The sequence below is a fragment of the Hylobates moloch genome, unplaced genomic scaffold (genome assembly GCF_009828535.3).
Source record: "Hylobates moloch isolate HMO894 unplaced genomic scaffold, HMol_V3 SCAFFOLD_7, whole genome shotgun sequence".
NCBI lineage: Eukaryota > Metazoa > Chordata > Mammalia > Primates > Hylobatidae > Hylobates > Hylobates moloch.
The window spans coordinates 47,479,280-47,499,015 of record NW_026652282.1 but is presented as its reverse complement, the minus strand read 5'-3'; the positions used below and the strand labels follow the sequence as shown (position 1 = coordinate 47,499,015).

The following is a 19,736-nucleotide window of genomic DNA, read 5'->3' as shown; positions in this document are numbered from 1 at the left end:
ATTGCACAAACACCTCCCGCTAGGCCTCACCTCCCAACACTGCCACACTGGAGATCAAAATTCAACATGAGTTTTGGTGGGGACAAACAAACCATATCCAAACCACAGCAGTTGTCTATTTTACTGAATGGATTATAACACATTAATAAATATCATTCTTTATTCTGATGTTCAAATACCCTATATTTGATCAGTAGGAAGCCCTCCAAACTCCTGTGTCCTTTGGCATGTCTCCATCTTACTTTGAGCACCTCCTTGATTTCTGGTACCACAAGATGCTCTAGGTCCATCTTGTATTTTAACTACCACATCCCTGGAATCAGCCAGTTTTCCAAAGAGTCCTGATTCTTTTCGGTAGAGAATAGAATTTTAAAAAAAGAGCAGGAGTAGCTATACTTATTTTAGACAAAATACATTTCAAGACAAAAACTGTAAGACGAGACAAAAAAGTCACTATATAATGATGAAGGGGTCAATTCAGCAAGAGAATGTGACAATTTTAAGTATATATGCACCCAGAACTGGAGCACCCAGATATATAAAACAAATATTATTAGACCTAAGAGAGAGATAGGCCCTGATATAACAGCTGGAGACATCAGCACCCCATTTTCAGCATTGACAGATCTTCCAAACAGAAAATCAACAAAGAAACATCAGACTTAATCTGCACTATAGGCTAAATGAATCTAATAGATATTTACAGAATATTTCGTCCAATGGCTACAGAATACACATTCTTTTCCTCAGCACATGGATCATTCTCAAAGATAGATCATATGTTAGGTCACAAAACAAGTCTTAAAATGTTCAAAAAAATTGAAATAATATCAAGCATCTTCTCTGACCACAATGGAATAAAACTAGAAATTAATAACAAGAGGAATTTTGGAACTATAAAAATACATGGAAATTAAACTATATGCTCCTGAATGACCATTGGGTCAATGAAGAAATTAAGAAGGAAATGAAAAAAAATTATTGAAACAAATGATAATGGAAACACAAAAAACCACCAAAGCCTATGGGATACAGCAAAAGTAGTACTAAGAAGAAAGTTTATAGCTATAAATGCCTACTTCAAAAAAAGAGGAAAAACTTCAAATAATCTAATGATACATCTTAAAGAACTAGAAAAGCAAGAGCAAATCAAACACCAAATTAGTAGAAGAAAATAAACAATAAAGATCAGAGGAGAAATAAATGAAATTGAAATGAAAAAAATGCAAAAGATCAATGAAACTGTTGATTTCTTGAAAAGTTAAACACAATTGCCAAACCTTTAGCCAGACTAAGAAAAAACAGAGAAGATACAAATTAATAAAATCAGAAATGAAAAGGAGACACTTCAACTGATACTGCAGAAATTCAAAGGATCATCAGTGACTACTATAAGCAACTCTATGCCAATAAATTAGAAAATCTAGAAGAAATGGACAAATTCCTAGAGACACACAACCTGTCAAGATTGAACCAGGAAAAAACCCAAAATCTGAACAGACCAAAAACAAATAACAAGATTGAAACCATAACAAAAAGTCTCCCAGTAAAGACAAGCCCAGGACCTGATGGCTTCCCTGCTGAGCTCTAGCAAACATTTGAGGAAGAAGTAATACCAGTCCTATTCAAACTATTCCAAAAATTAGAAGAGGAAAGGCTGGGTGCTGTGGCTCACACCTGTAATCCCAGCACTTTGGGAGGCTGAGGAGTGTGGATCACCTGAGGTCAGGAGTTCAAGACCAGCCTGACCAACATGGAGAAACCCCATCTCTACTAAAAGTACAAAAATTAGCTGGGCGCATGCCTGTAATCCCAGCTACTCAGGAGGATGAGGCAGGAGAATCACTTGAACCTGGGAGGCGGATGTTGCGGTGAGCCGAGAGTGCACCATTGCACTCCAGCCTGCACAACAAGAGTGAAACTCCGTCTCAAAAAAAAAAGACGAGGAAAGAATACTTTCAAATTCATTCTACAAGGTCAGTATTACCCAGATACCAAAACCAGGCAAAGACACATCAAAAAAAGAAAACTACAGGCCAATATCTCTGATGAATATTGATGCAAAAATCCTCAACAAAATACTAGCAAACTGAATTCAACAATACATTAGAAAGGTCATTCATCATGACCAAGTGGGATTTATCCCTGGGATGCAAGGATGGTTCAACATACGCAAATCAATTAATGTGATACATAACGTCAACAGAATGAAGGATCAAAACCATATGATCATTTAAATTGATGCTGAAAAAGTATTTGATAAAATTCAACATCCGTTCATGATTAAAAACAAAAACCCTCAAAGACTGGGTATAGAAGGAATATAACTCAACATAATAAAAGCCATATATGACAGACCCACAGCTAGTATCATACTGAATGGGGAAAAACTGAAAGCTCTTCCTCCAAGATCTGGAAAATGAAAAAGATGCCCACTTTCACCAGTGTTATTTAATAGTATTGGAAGTCCTAGCTAGAGCCATCAGATAAGAGAAAGATACAAAGAAAAAAGACCCAGACCACAAAAGACCCAGAACAGCCAAAGCTATCCTAAGCAAAAATAGCAAAACTGGAGGAATCACATTACCTGACTTCAATTTATACTACAGAGTTATAGTAACCAAAACAGCATGACACCGGCATAGCAACAGACACATAAACCAGTGGAACAGAATAGAGAGCCCAGAAACAAATCCACACATCTACAGTGAACTCACTTTTGACAAAGGCACTGAGAACATATACTGGGGAAAAGACAGTCTCTTCAATAAATGGTTCTGAGAAAACTGGATATCCATATGCAAAATAATGATAGTAGACCCCTATCTCTTGCCATATAAAAAATCAAATCAAAATGGATTAAAGACTTAATTAAAACTAAGACCTCAAACTATGAAACCACTACAAGAAAACATTGGGGGAAGATCTCCAGGACATTGAGCTGGGCAAAAAATTCTTGAGCACAACAACCCACAAGCACAGGCAACCAAAGCAAAAATGGGCAAATAGGATCACATCAAGATAAAAAGCTTCTGCACAGCAAAGGATACAATCAGCAAAGTGAAGAGGCCATCCACAGAATGAGAGAAAATATTTGCAAACTACCCATCTGACAAGGGATTAATAGCCAGAATATATCCGGGCACGATGGCTCACACCTGTAATCTCAGCACTTTGGGAGGCCAAGGCAGGCGAATCGTGAGGTCACGAGTGCAAGACCATCCTGGCCAACATGGAGAAACCCCGTCTCTACTAAAAATACAAAAATTAGCCAGGTGTGGTGGCATGCGCCTGTAGTTCCAGCTACTCAGGAGGCTGAGGCCGGAGAATTGCTTCAACCTGGGCGGCAGAGGTTGCAGTGAGCCAAGATGGCGCCACTGCACACCAGCCTGGTGACAGAGCAGGATCCCGTCTTAAAAAAAATCTTAAAAAAAAAAAGAGATCCTATCATTTGCAACAACACGGATGGAACTAGAGATCATTGTTAAGTGAAATAAGCCAGGCACAGGAAGACAAACAAACATTGCACGTTCTCACTTATTTGTGGGATCTAAAAATCAAAACAATTGAACTCATGGACATAGAGAGTAGAAGGAAGGTTACCAGAGGCTGGGAAGGGTAGTGATGAGGGAGGAAATGCAGGGAAGATTAATGGGTACAAAAAAAATAGTCAGAAAGAATGAATAAGACCTACTTATTTGATAGCACAACAGGGTGACTATAGTCAATAATAATTGTACATTTTAAAATAACTAAAAGAGTGTAATTGGATTGTTTGTGACTCAAAGGACGAATGCCTGAGGGGATGGATACCCCATTCTCCATAATGTGCTAATTTCTCATTGCATGCCTGTAACAAAACACCATATACATAAATATACACACCTACTATGTACCCACAAAAATTAAAAATAGAAAGAGGAAAGAAAAAGAAAAGCACATAGAAGAAAATGAAGATAAAGTGCCAAAAATATCACCAGAAGAAATCACCATGTGCATCTTTGTATGATTACATCATCTTTGTATATAGTTATAGATATATTTTACAAATATAAATTGTGATTTTTGTAACCTGTGTTGTCACTATTAAAACTTTCACAAATGTTAAAAAATAGAGAATTCTGCAAATAAATTAGATTGTATCCATATAATGGAGGAATACTATGCAGTCATTCAAATGCATGCTAAAGCCAGACAAAAAATTTTGAATTGGGTTATGGTCAAAAAGAACCTTAGCCTAACCTTAAAGCTTTAAAAAAATTTAAGAAGCCTGGTGCGGTGGCTCACACCTGTAATCCCAGCACTTTGGGAGACCGAGGCGGGCAGATCACGAAGTCAGGAGATCGAGACAATCCTGGCTAACACAGTGAAACGCCGTCTCTACTAAAAATACAAAAAATTAGCTGGGCGTAGTGTCGGGCACCTGTAGTCCCAGCTACTCGGGAGGCTGAGGCAGGAGAATGGTGGGAACCTGGGAAGCAGAGCTTGCAGTGAGCCGAGATCACACCACTGCACTCAGCCTGGGCAACAGAGCAAGACTCCGTCTCAAAAAAAAAAAAAAATTTAAGGCCAGGCGTGGTGACCCATGCCTGTAATCCCAGCACTTTGGGAGGCCAAGGCAGGATGATCACAAGGTCAAGAGATCTAGACCATCCTGGCCTATGTGGCAAAATCTCATCTCTACTAAAAATACAAAAAATTAGCTGGGCATGGCATGCGCCTGTAGTTCCAGCTACTTGGGAGGCTGAGGCAGGAGAATAGCTTGAACCTGGGAGGCAGAGGTTGCAGTGAGCCAAGATTGTGCCACTGCATTCCAGCCTGGGTGGCAGAGCGAGACTCCATCTCAAAAAAAAAAAAATTAAAGGAGAGGCTAATTCTATATTACTTGCATAATTAAAAATTATTTAAAAATAAAAATAAGGATAAAGGAATAAGAAAATTACACATCTACAGGCTGAGCACGGTGGCTCACGCCTGTAGTCTCAGCACTTTGGGAGGCTGAGGTGGGTGGATCATGAGATCAGGAGTTTGAGACCAGACTGGCCAACATGGTGAAACCCTGTCTCCACTAAAAATGCAAAAATTAGCTGGGTGTGGTGGCAGGAGCCTGTAATCCCAGCTACTTGGGAGGCTGAGGCAGGAGAATCGTTTGAATCTGGGAGGCAGAGGTTGCAGTGAGCCAAGATCGTGCCATTGCACTCCAGCCTGGGCAACAATTCGAGACTCCGTCTCAAAAAAAAAAAAAAAAGAAAGAAAAGAAAATTACACATCTACATATCTTTGAAAGATATCAAAGTATAGTATTAAGTGAAAAAGGAAATTGCAAAACAATAGCTATAGTGTGATCCTATTTTTGATAAAAATCTATTTCCTATTAGTAGGATATAAAGAAAAATATATACCAATATATAGTTATATAGTATATGTAATGCACATAACTATGTAAGTATATAGTTATATATAAAAATATATACCAGATATATATCAAATATATAGTTATCTTGGGAGTGTGGGATTATGAGGGATTTTTCACTTTCTACATTGAATATTTATGTAACGTTCAATTTTTTTTTTTTTTTGAGACAGAGTCTCCACTGTTACCCAGGCTGGAATGCAGTGGTGTAATCTTGGCTCACTGCAAATTTTGCCTTATGGGTTCAAGCGATTTTCCTGCCTCAGCCTCCCGAGTAGCTGGCATTACAGGCGCTCACCACCACCCCTGGCTAATTTTTGTATTTTTAGTAGATACGGGGTTTTGCCATGTTGGCCAGGCTGGTCTTGAACTCCTGACTTCGTGATCCACCCACCCTGGCCTCCCAAAGTGCTGGGATTACAGGCATGAGCCACTGCGCCCGGCCACGTTCAAATTTTTATAACATGTATGTATCACTTTTGTAAGCAGAAAAAAATTGAAGATATATATCTTTAAATATTCTCACCCCCATATCCTTTACTAGTCAGAGTTCTTGAATGAAAGCAACAGCAGTGACTCTAGTTAACTGTAGCAGAAAATACTATTCTTAAAAGATGTGGTAGGCGGGGCGCGGTGGCTCACGCCTGTAATCCCAGCACTTTGAGAGGCCGAGGCGGGCGGATCATGAGGTCAGGAGATCGAGACCATCCTGGCTAACACAGTGAAACCCCGTCTCTACTAAAAATACAAAAAATTAGCCGGGCGAGGTGGCGGGCGCCTGTACTCCCAGCTACTCGGGAGGCTGAGGCAGGAGAATGGCGTGAACCCCGGGGGGCGGAGCCTGCAGTGAGCCGAGATCGCGCCACTGCACTCCAGCCTGGGCAACAGCGAGACTCTGTCTCAAAAAAAAAAAAAAAAAAGATGTGGTAGAGTCAATTACTGTTTGCTGAATTTCCCAGTCCTCTTAGAGGAAGATGAAGCCATGTAACTAGCTCTGACCAATGAGCCAGAGAACTGGTGCTCAACCCTCCTGCACTCTCTTCCTCTGCTATGACATCCATAAAGGCCTCGGGTACTAGATGAGAGAGCCACAAGATGGTGGAGCTTCCATCGGCCTGGATGCCTTAGTTACCTCTTGGAAGGGAGCTGTTCTGACCTGCAGTACATTTTGCGTAAGCAAGAAATAAACTTGTGTGTGTCAAGTCATTGAGATTTGGGCTTTTAAACTGTTATTGGCCAGGCACAGTGGCTTATGTTTGTAATCCCAGCACTTTGGGAGGCCAAGATGGGCAGATGGCCCAGGAGCTCAAGACCGGCCTGGGCAACAGGGAAAAACCCTGTCTCTACAAAAAATACAAAAATTAGCTGGGTGTGTTGTTGTGCACCTGTGGTCCCAGCTACTTACTTGGGATGCTGAGGTGGCAGGATCACCTGAACCTGGGGAGATCAAGGCTGCTATGAGTCATGATCACACCACTGCACTCCAGCCTGGGAGACAGCATGACACCCTGTCTCAAAAAAGTAAAATAAAATAAAATATTATTATTCAAAGCATAAGCCAACCTACCCTAAGAGAAAGGGGTGTCAGGTAATCCAGGGGATCCATGAGAGGCAGGGTCAGGAACCAAGGATGACATGACATAACACAGCTAAGATTTCCATCACAGCCCCAACTGCAGATGAAAATACCTTCCATCTTCTCTGTGTCAATCTTGGGCCCATAAATTGCTCTGTCGGGAGCCACTAAAAACTCACATTCCCCAACTTCTACCTGGCCCTCTATGCTCTCTGGCAATCTTGTTTCCCGGTCAGTTCTCCAAATCTTTATGGTCGCTCTGCCAAATTCCCATCCTCCTCAGCGTTCCCATAATTCTACTTTACCTTTACCCTCAGCAGGTGACCTCATCTCCTACTGAATTGAAAAGAGAAGATTTCAGACAACAATGTCTTCTACTCCTTGACATGGAGTACATACAAACTCCTGAGCATCCCAATCTAACTACTCTTTGCTCTTTCCCTCCTATCCCAGGGGAAGAGGTGCCCCTTTTCTTGCTGACTAATCCTTCCACCTGAATTCTGTGCCACATTCCCTTCTACTTTCTCAGGAAACTTGATCTCTGAGTTCCCTCTCTCCCTCCCTTCTGTATTTTCAGCCTTTTCCTTTCTCTGACGTGGCTTTCAAACATGTTCAAGTCTCTTGAATCTTTTTTTTTTTTTTTAGTTGGAGTCTCACTCTGTCGCCCAGGCTGGAGTGCAGTGGAGGGATCTCAGCTCACTGCAACCTCCGCCTCCCGGGTTCAAGCAATTCTCTGTCTCAGCCTGCCTAGTAGCTGAGATTCCAGGCGCCCGCCACCACGCCTGGCTAATTTTTTTGTATTTTTAGTAGAGATGGGGTTTCACCATCTTGGCCAGGTTGGTCTTGAACTCCTGACCTCATGATCCACCCGCCTCGGCCTCCCAAAGTGCTGGGATTATAGGAGTGAGCCACTGCACCCAGCCTAAGTCTCTTGAAACTTAAAAAAAAAAAATCCTTCACTATTGTTTCTTAAAAAGTCAAAATTAAATTTACCATGTGACCTGGCAAGAGAAATGGAAATATATGTCCACACAAAGACTTGTACTTGGGTGGTTATAACAACATTATTTATGATATCCAAAAGGTGGAAACAACCCAAATGTCATTCAACCAGTGAGTTCAGTTAAGCAAAATATGGTATATTTATTAAATAAAATACTATTCAGCAATTAAAAACAATAAAGTAGTGATATATGATACACCATGACTAAACCTCAACCTCAAAAACATTATGCTTGGTGAAAGAAACAAAGCATAAAAGAACCCATATTGTATGATGTCATTTATATGAAATTCTCCTATCTAAAAGGCAAATCCATAGCCAGAAAGTAGTTTAATGGCTGTCTGGTGTGATAGAGAGGGACTACAAGGGATGTTTTGGGAGTGGTAGAGATGTTCCAAAAGTGGACTGTAGTGATGATCGTACAACTTTGTAAGCCTGCTAAAATTAATTTAATTGTATACTTAAAGTAGGTGAATTTTATGCATTGCAATTATACCTCAATAAAGATATTTAAAAATAAAAACACTGACTCAATTCCTCATCATTCTTTAGCTTCTGCCCTATTTATCTCCTCCCTGTCATGGGCAAATACAGATGTTCCTTGACTTTGATGGAGTCACGTCCTAATAAACCCATTTGTAAGTTGAAAATATCATGTCAAAAATGCATTTAATGCATCAAACCTACCAAACATCATAGCTTAGCCTAGCATACCTTAAATGTGTTCAGAACACTTATATTAACATACAGTAAGGCAAAATCATCCAACACAAAGCCTATTTTATAGTATAATGTTGAACATCTCACACAGGAGTATCGTACCACCTATCACTAGCCCAGGAAAAAATAAAATTCAAAGTATACCTTCCATTGAATGCATATCACTTTTGCACATCTTAGTCAAAAATCATAAGTCAAACCATGGTAAGCCAGGAACTGTCTGTAGCTTCAGAATATTGTTTGCAGCTGGGTGTGGTGGCTCACGCCTGTAATCCCAGCACTTTGGGATGCCAAGGCGGGTGGATCACCTGAGGTAAGCAGTTCGAGACCAGCCTGATCAGCATGGTGAAACCCCGTCTCTACTAAATGCAAAAAAATTAGCCAGGCATGGTGGTGCATACCTGTAATCCCAGCAACTTGGGAGGCTGAGGCAAGAGAATCACTTGAACCTGGAGGCAGAGGTTGCAGTGAGCCAAGATCGCACCATTGCACTCCAACCTGGGCAACAAAAGTGAAACTCTGTATCAAAAAAAAAAAAAAAAAAATGTTGTTTGCACTATTGTCCATAATTCCTCACCTCTGGTTCGCTTTTTGATCCTTTTTTTGTCTGTCACCTCTTAACCCATTGTATTTTGCCTTCCACTTTTTCCTTCTTAAGCCACTGTCATTTGCCATCCACTCCCACTACTCCATGGAAAGTGCTCATCACCAGTGGTCTTGTTGCTAAATCTGGTGGATTTAAATCAGACCTTGTCTGAGTAACATTTGGCACTGTTGAGCTCTCCCCTCCATTTGGAAGGAGATTTGCCCTTGGTTTCTGTGACACTGCACTCTCCTGGCTTTACTCTTTACTCAATGGCCACTACTTCCCAGTTCCTTTTGTGGGCCCCTCTTTCTCGGCTCTTTTGGTAAATGTTTTTGTTTGATAAGGTTATGTCCAGCCCTTTTCTCATTCTGTGAGGTCTTGGTAGACGACCTCACCCATTCCTATAGCTTTAATAACCATCTGCATGTTGATGGTTCCCAACTCTATCGTTCCAGCCTACATTTCTTTCCTGCACTTCGTATCCATATGTCCAACTGTAGCAGGACGAGCCACGGACAAAACCCCTCAGACATCGAGGTAAAGAAGGAAGGGCTTTATTTGGCTGGGAGCATCAGCAAGACTCACGTCTCAAAAACCGAGCTCCCCGAGTAAGCAATTCCTGTCCCTCTTAAGGGCTTACAACTCTAAGGGGGTCCGTGTGAGAGGGTCGTGAACGATTGAGCAAGCAGGGGGTACGTGACTGGGGGCTGCATGCACTGGTAATTAGAATGGAACAGAACAGGACAGGGATTTTCACAGTGCTTTTCCATACAATGTCTGTAATCTATAGATAACATAACTAGTTTAGGTCAGGGGTCAATCTTTAACCATGCCCAGGGTGCGGCACCGGGCTGTCTGCCTGTGGATTTCATTTCTGGGTTTTAGTTTTTACTTCTTCTTTATTTGGAGGCAGAAATTGGGCATAAGACAATATGAGGAGTGGTCTCCTCCCTTACAACTGCCTCCTGGAAATCTCCCCTTGGACATTCCAGACACTTAAAATTTGGCAGGTCCAAAACTGAATTCAGTGTTTTCCCCAGAAACCTGTTCCTCTTTGGGTGTTCTCTGTCTGAGTGAATGGTTCCATCATCCACTCAGCTACCTCAGCCATTAAACCCAGGCTTCCTCTCCGACCCACTCTGTCAACCATCACATACAATCCATCACTAATCATGTTGATTTTTATCTCCTAAATATTCTGTAAGTCAGAGATTCGACACATAGGCTCATGGATCCTGGAGGATTCCAGAGCATCCATGAACATGCTGAATTGTAGACAAAATTTGATGTGATGATGTCTAGTGGCATTTTTCTGGGGAGAGTGTGCAGGCCATTGCTTTCATCTCATCACATTCTCAGACAGGTCTGTGACTCAGCAAAAGGTTTAGAACCACTTCTCTAAATGCATCCATTCCTCTTCATCCATCCTCCCACCCTGACCAGATGTAGTCACTACAGAGGACTATGTCTCCCAATAACAGCCCGTTTGCTCTCTTAACAGCTGCAAATAAAGAGGGGGTCTTGCTGTGGCCATAGGCAGAGGCCAGCAGTGTTGGATGCTCTGTGCCCCAGGTGTGCCATTGTGGCCTGCTCCCCTCCCCACATGCCCACAGGTCACTTACTCTTTTTTCCTTTTCCTCCCCTCCACCATCTCTCTTTCTTCATCTTCTTTTCTCTTTCACTCATTCTCTTTCCCTTCCCCAGCTTGTCTCATGCTTCCTTAACACACTGATTGTAGGGCATTGGGATCTTTGACACACATAGCTGGAAGCCTCTTAAAACCAAGACTAGAGGCAGCATTCACCCTGCTCATTGGCTGCCACTGGCAGAGCCCTCAACACCCCCTCCATAGAAGAGGAAAGGGAAGTGGGAGGGAGGCTGAGCTTGGAGGTGTGGGGCCAGTAATTAGGGAGACCTCAGCCCCAAGAATAGCTGTAGTGTTATGAGGAATATGGGGGGCAGCTCAAAGAATCATAGACCCGAAAATCCTTGATTAAAACTTAAAGTTGGGAAGACATTTTACATTCTCTAACCTGATCTTTCCCCCATCTCTTACAGGTGGTCCTTTATTCCTTTTTTTTCCACAACTCGTATTTCCAACAAGTCCTATTGGCTTTACCTCAAAATATATTCCACTCTGTTCTATTGATCTCTGTATGCATTCTTTCTTTAACACCACGGTGATTATTATAAAATGTATATTTGGTCTTCCCCATTTCCTGACATACAACTCCTAAAATCCTTAAAATCTCCAAAGTGATGTCTATTTATATGTTAATGAGTTGGCTGATGGCCAACAGCCCCTAGGTAGCTTCAGGATTGGGGATTGGTCCCCAAAAAGACCAAGGCAGGATTAGAGAGTTGGGACTTTCAGCCCCATTTCCCCACCTCAGGGGAGGGGAGAGGGGCCCGGAAGTTTCAGCTGATCACTAATGACCAATGATTTAATCAATCATGTCTGCATAATAAAGCCTCCATAACAACCCAAAAGGCCAGAGCTTGGGGAGATTCCAGATAGCAAAACACATGGAGGCTCCTGGAGGGTGGCACACTTGGAGAAGGTGTGAAGCACTGTGCCCCTTCCCACAGGCCTTGCCCCTTGCATCTTTTCATCTATATCCCTTGTAATATTCCTTGTAATAAGGAATTTTTGCTGCCTGACCGCTGCCATCATGGGTCGCATGCATGCTCCTGGTGGCTGACGTTGACTTCCGATGACGTGAAGGAGCAGATTGACAAACTGGCCAAGGGCCTGACTCCCTCATGAATCAGATAAGAATGCTAAATGCTATCTGATTCTGATAGAGAGCCGGATTCATCATTTGGCCCGATATTATAACACCAAGTGAGTCCTCCCTCTTGATTGGAAATATGAGTCATCCACAGCCTCTGCCCTGATCGCATAAATTGTCTATGTACTCAAGCAATAAAATGATTGCTTAACTAAAAAAAAAACAAAAAATCTAATCAATGTAAGTAAGCGTTTCCTTGAATTCTGTGAACTACTCTAACAAATTCGTGGAACTCAGTGAGGGGGTTGTGGAAACCCAATATATAGCCAGTTTGTCAAAAACACTGATACAGTAACCTGGAGCTTCCGAGTCACATCTGAAGGCGGAAGTAGGGATCAGGGAGGGGATGTGACAGTCTTGGAGACAGCTCTCAACCTGTAAGATCTGACGCCATCTCCGGGTAGTTAGTATCAAAATTACATAAAATTAGAGGACATTCATCTGGTGTCCACTAGAAAACTGATTGCTCATTTAGTTTGTGTACTCCCACACATCTGGTCACAGAAACCTTTGTTGATTGTTCTGTGAGAGCAGAGCAAAATCAGTTTGTATTTTTCCATATTCAATCACACTGTCTTCTGTACTGTAGCTTTATAGTACTGTGGGGTCTTGACATTAGATAATGCAAATCCTCCAACTTTGTTTTTCAGTATTGTGTTGGTTTTGCTAGGTCTTTTGCTTTTCCATAAAAACTTGAGAATCATTTTGTCTGTGTCTACAATACAGCTTGCTGAGATTTTGATTGAAATGATATTGAATGTATACATTAAGTTGGAAAGAACTGACATCCTAAAAGCATTGAGTCCTCTTTGTCATGAACATGGAATGGCTCTCCCTTTATTTAGATTTCTTTGATTTCTTTAATCGGTGTTTTGTAGTTTTCTAGATTTGGGTCCAGTATATATTTTGTTATATTTATTCCTAAGTATTTCATTGTTTTGCTGTTGTTGAAAATAGTATTGCTTTCCTAAAATTTGAAATTCTAATTGTTCATTGCTGGTATATAGGAAATCAATTGATTTTTTGTGTATCGACCTTGTACCCTGTGACCTTGCTATGTATATTCTCATTAATTCCAGGAGTGGTGCCCACCCCCACAGATTATTTGGGATTTTCTATTATCCCACAAATTTTAATAAATTGTGGTTTTATTTTCATTTAATTTGAAATATTTAAAAATTTATCTTGAGACTTCTTCTTTGACGTATATGTTATTTAGAAATTTGTTATTTAATTTCCAGATATTTGGGGATTTCCCAGCTGTCTTTCTGTTACTGGTTTCTATTTTATTTCTGTTGTGGTCTGAGAGCATACTTTGTATGATTTCTATTCTTTTAAATTTGTGGGTTTTTTTTTTTTTTTTTTGGAGACAGGGTCTCAATCTGTCACTCATGCTGGAATGCAGTGACGCAATCATAGCTCACTACAACCTCGAAATCTTGGGCTCAAGGGATCCTCCTCCCTCAGCCTCCTGAGTAGCTGGGACTACAAGTGTACGCTATCATGCCCACCTAATTTTTTATTTTTTATTTTTTTGTTGAGACAAGGTCTCGCTATATTTCCCAGACTAATCTTGAACTCCTGGCCTCAAGCGATCCTCCTACCTCAGCCTCCCCAAAGGGCTGAGATTGCCAGTGTGATCACCACACTCGGCCTTTTGAATTTGTTAAGGTGTGTTTTATGGCCCAGAATACAGTCTATCTTGGTTCATGTTCCACGTCAGCTTGAGAAGAATGTGTATTCTGCTGTTATTGGATGGAGTCTCTATAAATTTCAATGGGATCAGTTTGATTGATAGTGCTGCCCAAGTAAAAATTTATTCCAAAACTGTCCACATATCTTTCTCCACAATCACTATCCTAGCCCAAGCTATCATGGTCTCTTGGCTGGACTGCCTAACTGGTCTCGTAACTAACTTCCTAGGTGGCCTTCTTGTTTCCAGTTTTGCTCCCACTAAAACCCATTCTCCACACATCAGGCAGAGTAAGCTTTAAAAGACAAAATTCAGATCACGTCACTCCCAGCTCAAAACCCTCCAATGGCTTTTCATTGTACCTGGAATAAAAGCTAAATCCCTTCTATGGCTGACATGGCCCTACACTATATTACTCCAGAACTTCTTTCCTACCTCATCTAGTACCAGTCTTTCCTCTTGCTGCCTCCAGTTGGACTTCTTTCTGAATTCCCTTGAATACACCAAGCTCATCTGTCACCCTGGGATGCCATGCCTCTGGGCCCTCATGAAATGACTGACAACTTCTTGTCATTCAGGCTCACCTCAACTCTCACCTCCGTGGAGAATCCTTCCCTAACTAACCTATTTCATCTTGTTCTCCATCCTCACCCCATTACACTACCTTTGTCCTTTTTTAAAAAATTGTTTTCAAAGTATTTTTGACTTTGTGAAATGATTTTTGTTCATGTATTTATTCGGTTGTTTGTGACTGTCATCCTTTCTCTAAAATGTGAGATCTAGAAGAGCAGGGACCTTCTTCACCACTCAGTAGCCAGCACCTAGAACAGTGCCTGACACCTCACTCTCCTGATTTAAGGACTGAACATAGGTGAGACAGGGAGAATGAGAGCAAGTCTAGTTCCAGGCAAGTAGAAAGTGGCCAGATCAGGGAAGAAGGAATAGCAGAGGAAATGGGAACACACTCTCATTCATGTTTTTGCCACCATTATCAACCTGTAGGCCGTTACTATAATGAATGAACTCCCACAATTTTCAGTCTTTCCTTCAGTATATTATTAATTAAATTCCAAGTAATTCTAGATTGTATCTACCATTTTGCTAGGGCTGGACAGATCCACTAAAGTAGTTCTCCACCTATTTTTCATTATTGCCCCCTAAAATGTTAATATCACAGGTATATTATATATTTAATAACTATTTGCATATTTGCACTTTATACCTAGAAAAAGTAAGTATAAAAGTTACTCTTTTTGTTCGATACAGGGTTAACAATAACTAAATAAAAGTTTTAATTAATTTAGAAATATAAAAAACGATTAACATTTAATTTTATAACTGTATCTGCCAAGCAACTTTAAATATAATTTATTTACCTATATAGATTTTAATGTGTCAAATTACATATGTACATTAGCAACTTGTATAACTACATAATAATAATAACTTTGTAAGTTAAATTTTAAAAATTATCCCTAGTTTTATTTTTCCAGAAAATGTGTAATAATTTTAAAATTTTTTCTTAAAAATTGTTAGTAAAAGTAACTTTTAACTTTTGCTTGTTAGAAAAAATAACTTTTAAATAAGGCCTACTATTTGATAGTATAGCAGGGTGACTATAGTCGATAATAACCTAATTGTACATTTAAAAATAACTAAAAGAGTGTAATTGGATTGCTTGTAACTCAAAGGATAAATGCTTGAGGGGATGGTTTCCCCATTCTCCCTGATATGCCTATTTCACATTGTGTGCCTGTATCAAAATATCTCCTGTATCCCATAAATATATACACCTACTATGTAACCACAAAAATTAAAAATTAAAAAATGTTTTTAAAACAAAATAACTTTTAATATAGCTAGCTGAAGATAGTCATTCACATATTGTTGACATTCTTTCTGTTCAGTACTTAACACAATTAGTGATGAACTGAATGATTTTTGTACAATTAAATTTACTCTATATTTAATTATCAAAACTTGAATAACAGATAAAAACACTGAGGATCAAACATAAATTAGGTAATGGCAGACAATAGGCAGCAGGTCAACTCTTGGAATAGGACTTTAAGAATGAGTACTTGAAAGAAAGTCCTCCAATCAGAATCATTTATTCAACATGGCTCTGTACCACTGATCTTCCATACATTTAGCATATCTTCAGTAAATTCAATGTCAGTGCTGTTCATGTGATACCCAAGAAAACCCAACAAGACAAACTATATAGAAGGAATAAGATTTTGTCAAGTAAGGCTGAGCTTTAGAGGGCCAGAATCCATTCCAATAGCAAAGATTTTTTTCTCATGAAGGACAAACTTTCACTTGTTTGGGATGATATCACCTCCGTTGAAAATGAATGCCCTAGAGTAGTATTTTGCCTTGACTGAATAAAACAAGATAGAATATGAATAATGGGTAGCCAGAAAACAAAAAGGAAAGAAAACAAGAAGTACTTAGTAGAGACCAGACATTTATGATGGCAAAATAGATAGCAAGCTTTTCCCTAAATTAACACTTCCAGAAGTGCCTTGTTCCAACATAATGCTACTAAAGTATATGTAATCACTTGTCACTCCTTCTTGAAAAGGATATTATCTCAAATATTATCTTCTATTATCTCTGGCTCTAAGTCCAAGAATTTAGGTGATATCCTTTCCTCTTCTAGTCACCTTGCGATTTCTTCTAGATATGCTGCAAGCTATAAACTAAATTTTACGTTGAACCACTACTCACACACTATATTCTACAATATATAGTGTGAAGATGAAGAAAGAGAATGGAAGTAAGTGTATGCATATGCATATATACAAACACACACACACACACACACACACACACACACACACAGAGAGAGAGAGCAAAAGAAGGAAATAAGGAAACTGCTTGTAGTCCTTATTACATCTTGTCCAGAGACCAGAGCTGGTGTTTCTGACTTCCCTTTCTCTCTATTGAATCCATGGGTTCCCCTTGCTTTAACAAGTACCTTAGCTGGTCATAGTTATTTTCTTGGTAAGGTGAGGCTCTTTGTGGTCCTGTATGTGTATGGCTACTGTATTCTTTGGCTAACCTTTATCACTGGATGTGGTGGGAATGAAAGCACCCGGGTGGTTTCCCAGGACTCATAAAAGGTACATTGAGCCCTTCTCCACAGGCACAGTAATCTTGAACATGCCTTGTTCAAGTTGTGTATTATGCTCCTAAGGGACCCTAGCAGTTGTCTCCACAATGATTATGTGGAATCTGAGCTTTCAGAAGTCCCACCTTTATTGAGTCATTAAAATCTGCATGAACTTTTGCCATTGGACACGGCAGAACTAGGGTCACACAGTGAATCTCCTAGGTCCCAGAAAATGCTCTCCCCAATCCCATTGTATAGCAGACTCCCCATTTCCCCTTGATAATTAAAATCATTCATCCAAGCCAACACAGGAACCTCACTCTCCCCATTTTTGCCCATTGATTCCATGGCATGAGGAGCTCCAGATGGCCAGATGGAAGTCTTAACTTCCTATGAATCAAAAGTTTTGCAAGTTTTACTAACCGAATTGGCATCAGGTGTTACTCCTATTTCTACTCTTTGGTTTCTAGACATACAATATTCTGTTTATGGGAGAAAAAGCAGCATATATGGGTTGTTAATCCAGAGAACATACCGAATTCTATAGAATGGCATTTAGATCTCACAAACTATTTCCTAATTGTCACCATAACCATATAGTCCATAGGCCATTCCACCTTTCTGTAAGAGCAATTGTTTATAGGTGATTGTCTATATCATATGAACAGAGAACCTCAGAGTCATGAGACCATTATCTTATCTCTTTCACTGTGAAATGTGTTCCTTGATCAGAAAAAAATATTGCATGGGATATTGCAATGGTATATAAGCTGTATAAAGTAATTAGAAAATTGAAGGATGATGGTGCTGATAGACGCACTGTAGGAATGGAAGGCAAATACATTCCAGAATATGTGATTATTTCAGTGAGGATAAATTAATGCCAGCTCCATGATGGAGGGGATCTGATGTAATACTTCTGTCATTCAAAGACTTGTTGGTCTCTCTAGGGAATGGTGACATATTGGGGTTTCTGCTGTTGAGAGATTGGGCACTCAGCAGTGCTGATAGCCAAGGCAACGTAAGTGAAGGTAAATCAATGTTGAACTGGTGCATAACATCCATCCCTTCTACTATGATAACTTTCTTCATTGGCTCATTGAACAAGCACTGGGTGTCTGGAGAAGAGGTTGACAGATTTCCAAGGGCTGGGTAATTATGCTCCTTTTAGTGAGTACTCACGTGGGACACAGATATCCCCACACAACCCATCCTGAGAGATCTGTCCACTTGCTCCTCATATATATGCAGGCAAAGCAATTAGAACTGTGCCTTGCACATAATGAGTACTCTAAGTATTTTATTACATGGTCATTATTGCTATCAATTCTCCAATCTCGTTCCTTCCCAGTCTCTATCTGGCAGACGCAATCTGTATTGATCAGTGCCCCTGGCCAGGTCACTTTCTGGACAGAGACCAACCACATGCACGGCTGTTGAGTTTTTTTTATATATATATATTTTTTATTATACTTTAAATTCTAGGGTACATGGGCACGACATGCATGTTTGTTACATATGTATACATGTGCCATGTTGGTGTGCTGCACCCATTAACTCGTCATTTACATTAGGTATATCTCTTAATGCTATCCCTCCCCCTACCCCACAATAGGCCCCCGTGTGTGATGTTCCCCTTCCTGTGTCCAAGTGTTCTCATTGTTCAGTTCCCACCTATGAGTGAGAACATGCGGTGTTTGGTTTTTTGTCCTTGCGATAGTTTGCTGAGAACAGGCAACCTACAGAATGGGAGAAAATTTTTGCAATCTACTTATCTGACAGAGGGCTAATATCCAGAATCTACAAAGAACTCAAACAAATTTACAAGAAAAAAACAATCCCATCAAAAAGTGGGTGAACAGACACGTCTCAAAAGAAGACATTTATGCAGCCAACAGACACATGAAAAAATGCTCATCATCACTGGCCATCAGAGAAATGCAAACCAAAACCACAATGAGATACCATCTCACACCAGTTAGAATGGCCATCATTAAAAAGTCAGGAAACAACAGGTGCTGGAGAGGATGTGGAGAAATAGGAACACTTTTACACTGTTGGTGGGACTGTAAACTAGTTCAACCATTGTGGAAGACAGTGTGGCAATTCCTCAGGGATCTAGAACTAGAAATACCATTTGACCCAACCATCCCATTACTGGGTATATACCCAAAGGAATATAAATCATGCTGCTACAAAGACACATGCACATGTATGTTTATTGCGGCACTATTCGCAATAGCAAAGACTTGGAACCAACCCAAATGTCCAACAATGATAGACTGGATTAAGAAAATGTGGCACATATACACCATGGAATACTATGCAGCCATAAAAAATGATGAGTTCATGTCCTTTGTAGGGACATGGATGAGGCTGTTGAGTTTTGACTCTGAAGAGGATTTCCTTTTTTTACTTCCCGTCAGGGTCACACCTGAGTGCAGCTGTTGCACCACAGCTCAGCCTCCAGCTAGTTCCTGCTTATCATGTGTGTCATTTGCAAACCATGCTCCTGGGCTTTTTTCCTTATTTGGGAAGCTGGTTGTTGGGAACTCCGCACAAGGCCCTTGGTGTGAGCTGAGGGAGGGCAAGCAATGGGGCAGGAGAAGGTGTTACGGGGAGGGTGAGCCTCCTGTAACTCACTTGTGCCTGCAAGACCTGCTCCGGTCTGATCTCCTGTGACCACTGCCCTTTGGTGACGAAGCATTGTCATTGCCTGCCTGACTTTATGGTTTGGTGGATAAGATGGCACAGGCCCAGGGTGAGCAGCTCAGGTGCATGGTCACTTGGGGTCCCATGGTTAAGTGCTCATACTCTACCAGGAGCCAGTAGTTC

The 19,736-nt window shown here is 40.5% G+C and overlaps 1 pseudogene; it reads right to left on the bottom strand.

Annotated features, from left to right (window-relative positions):
* The window catches only part of LOC116811075 (large ribosomal subunit protein bL32m-like), a 47,303-nt pseudogene extending 27,695 nt beyond the window's left edge, over positions 1-19,608 (bottom strand).
* Between the last annotated feature and the right edge of the window lie 128 nt (positions 19,609-19,736).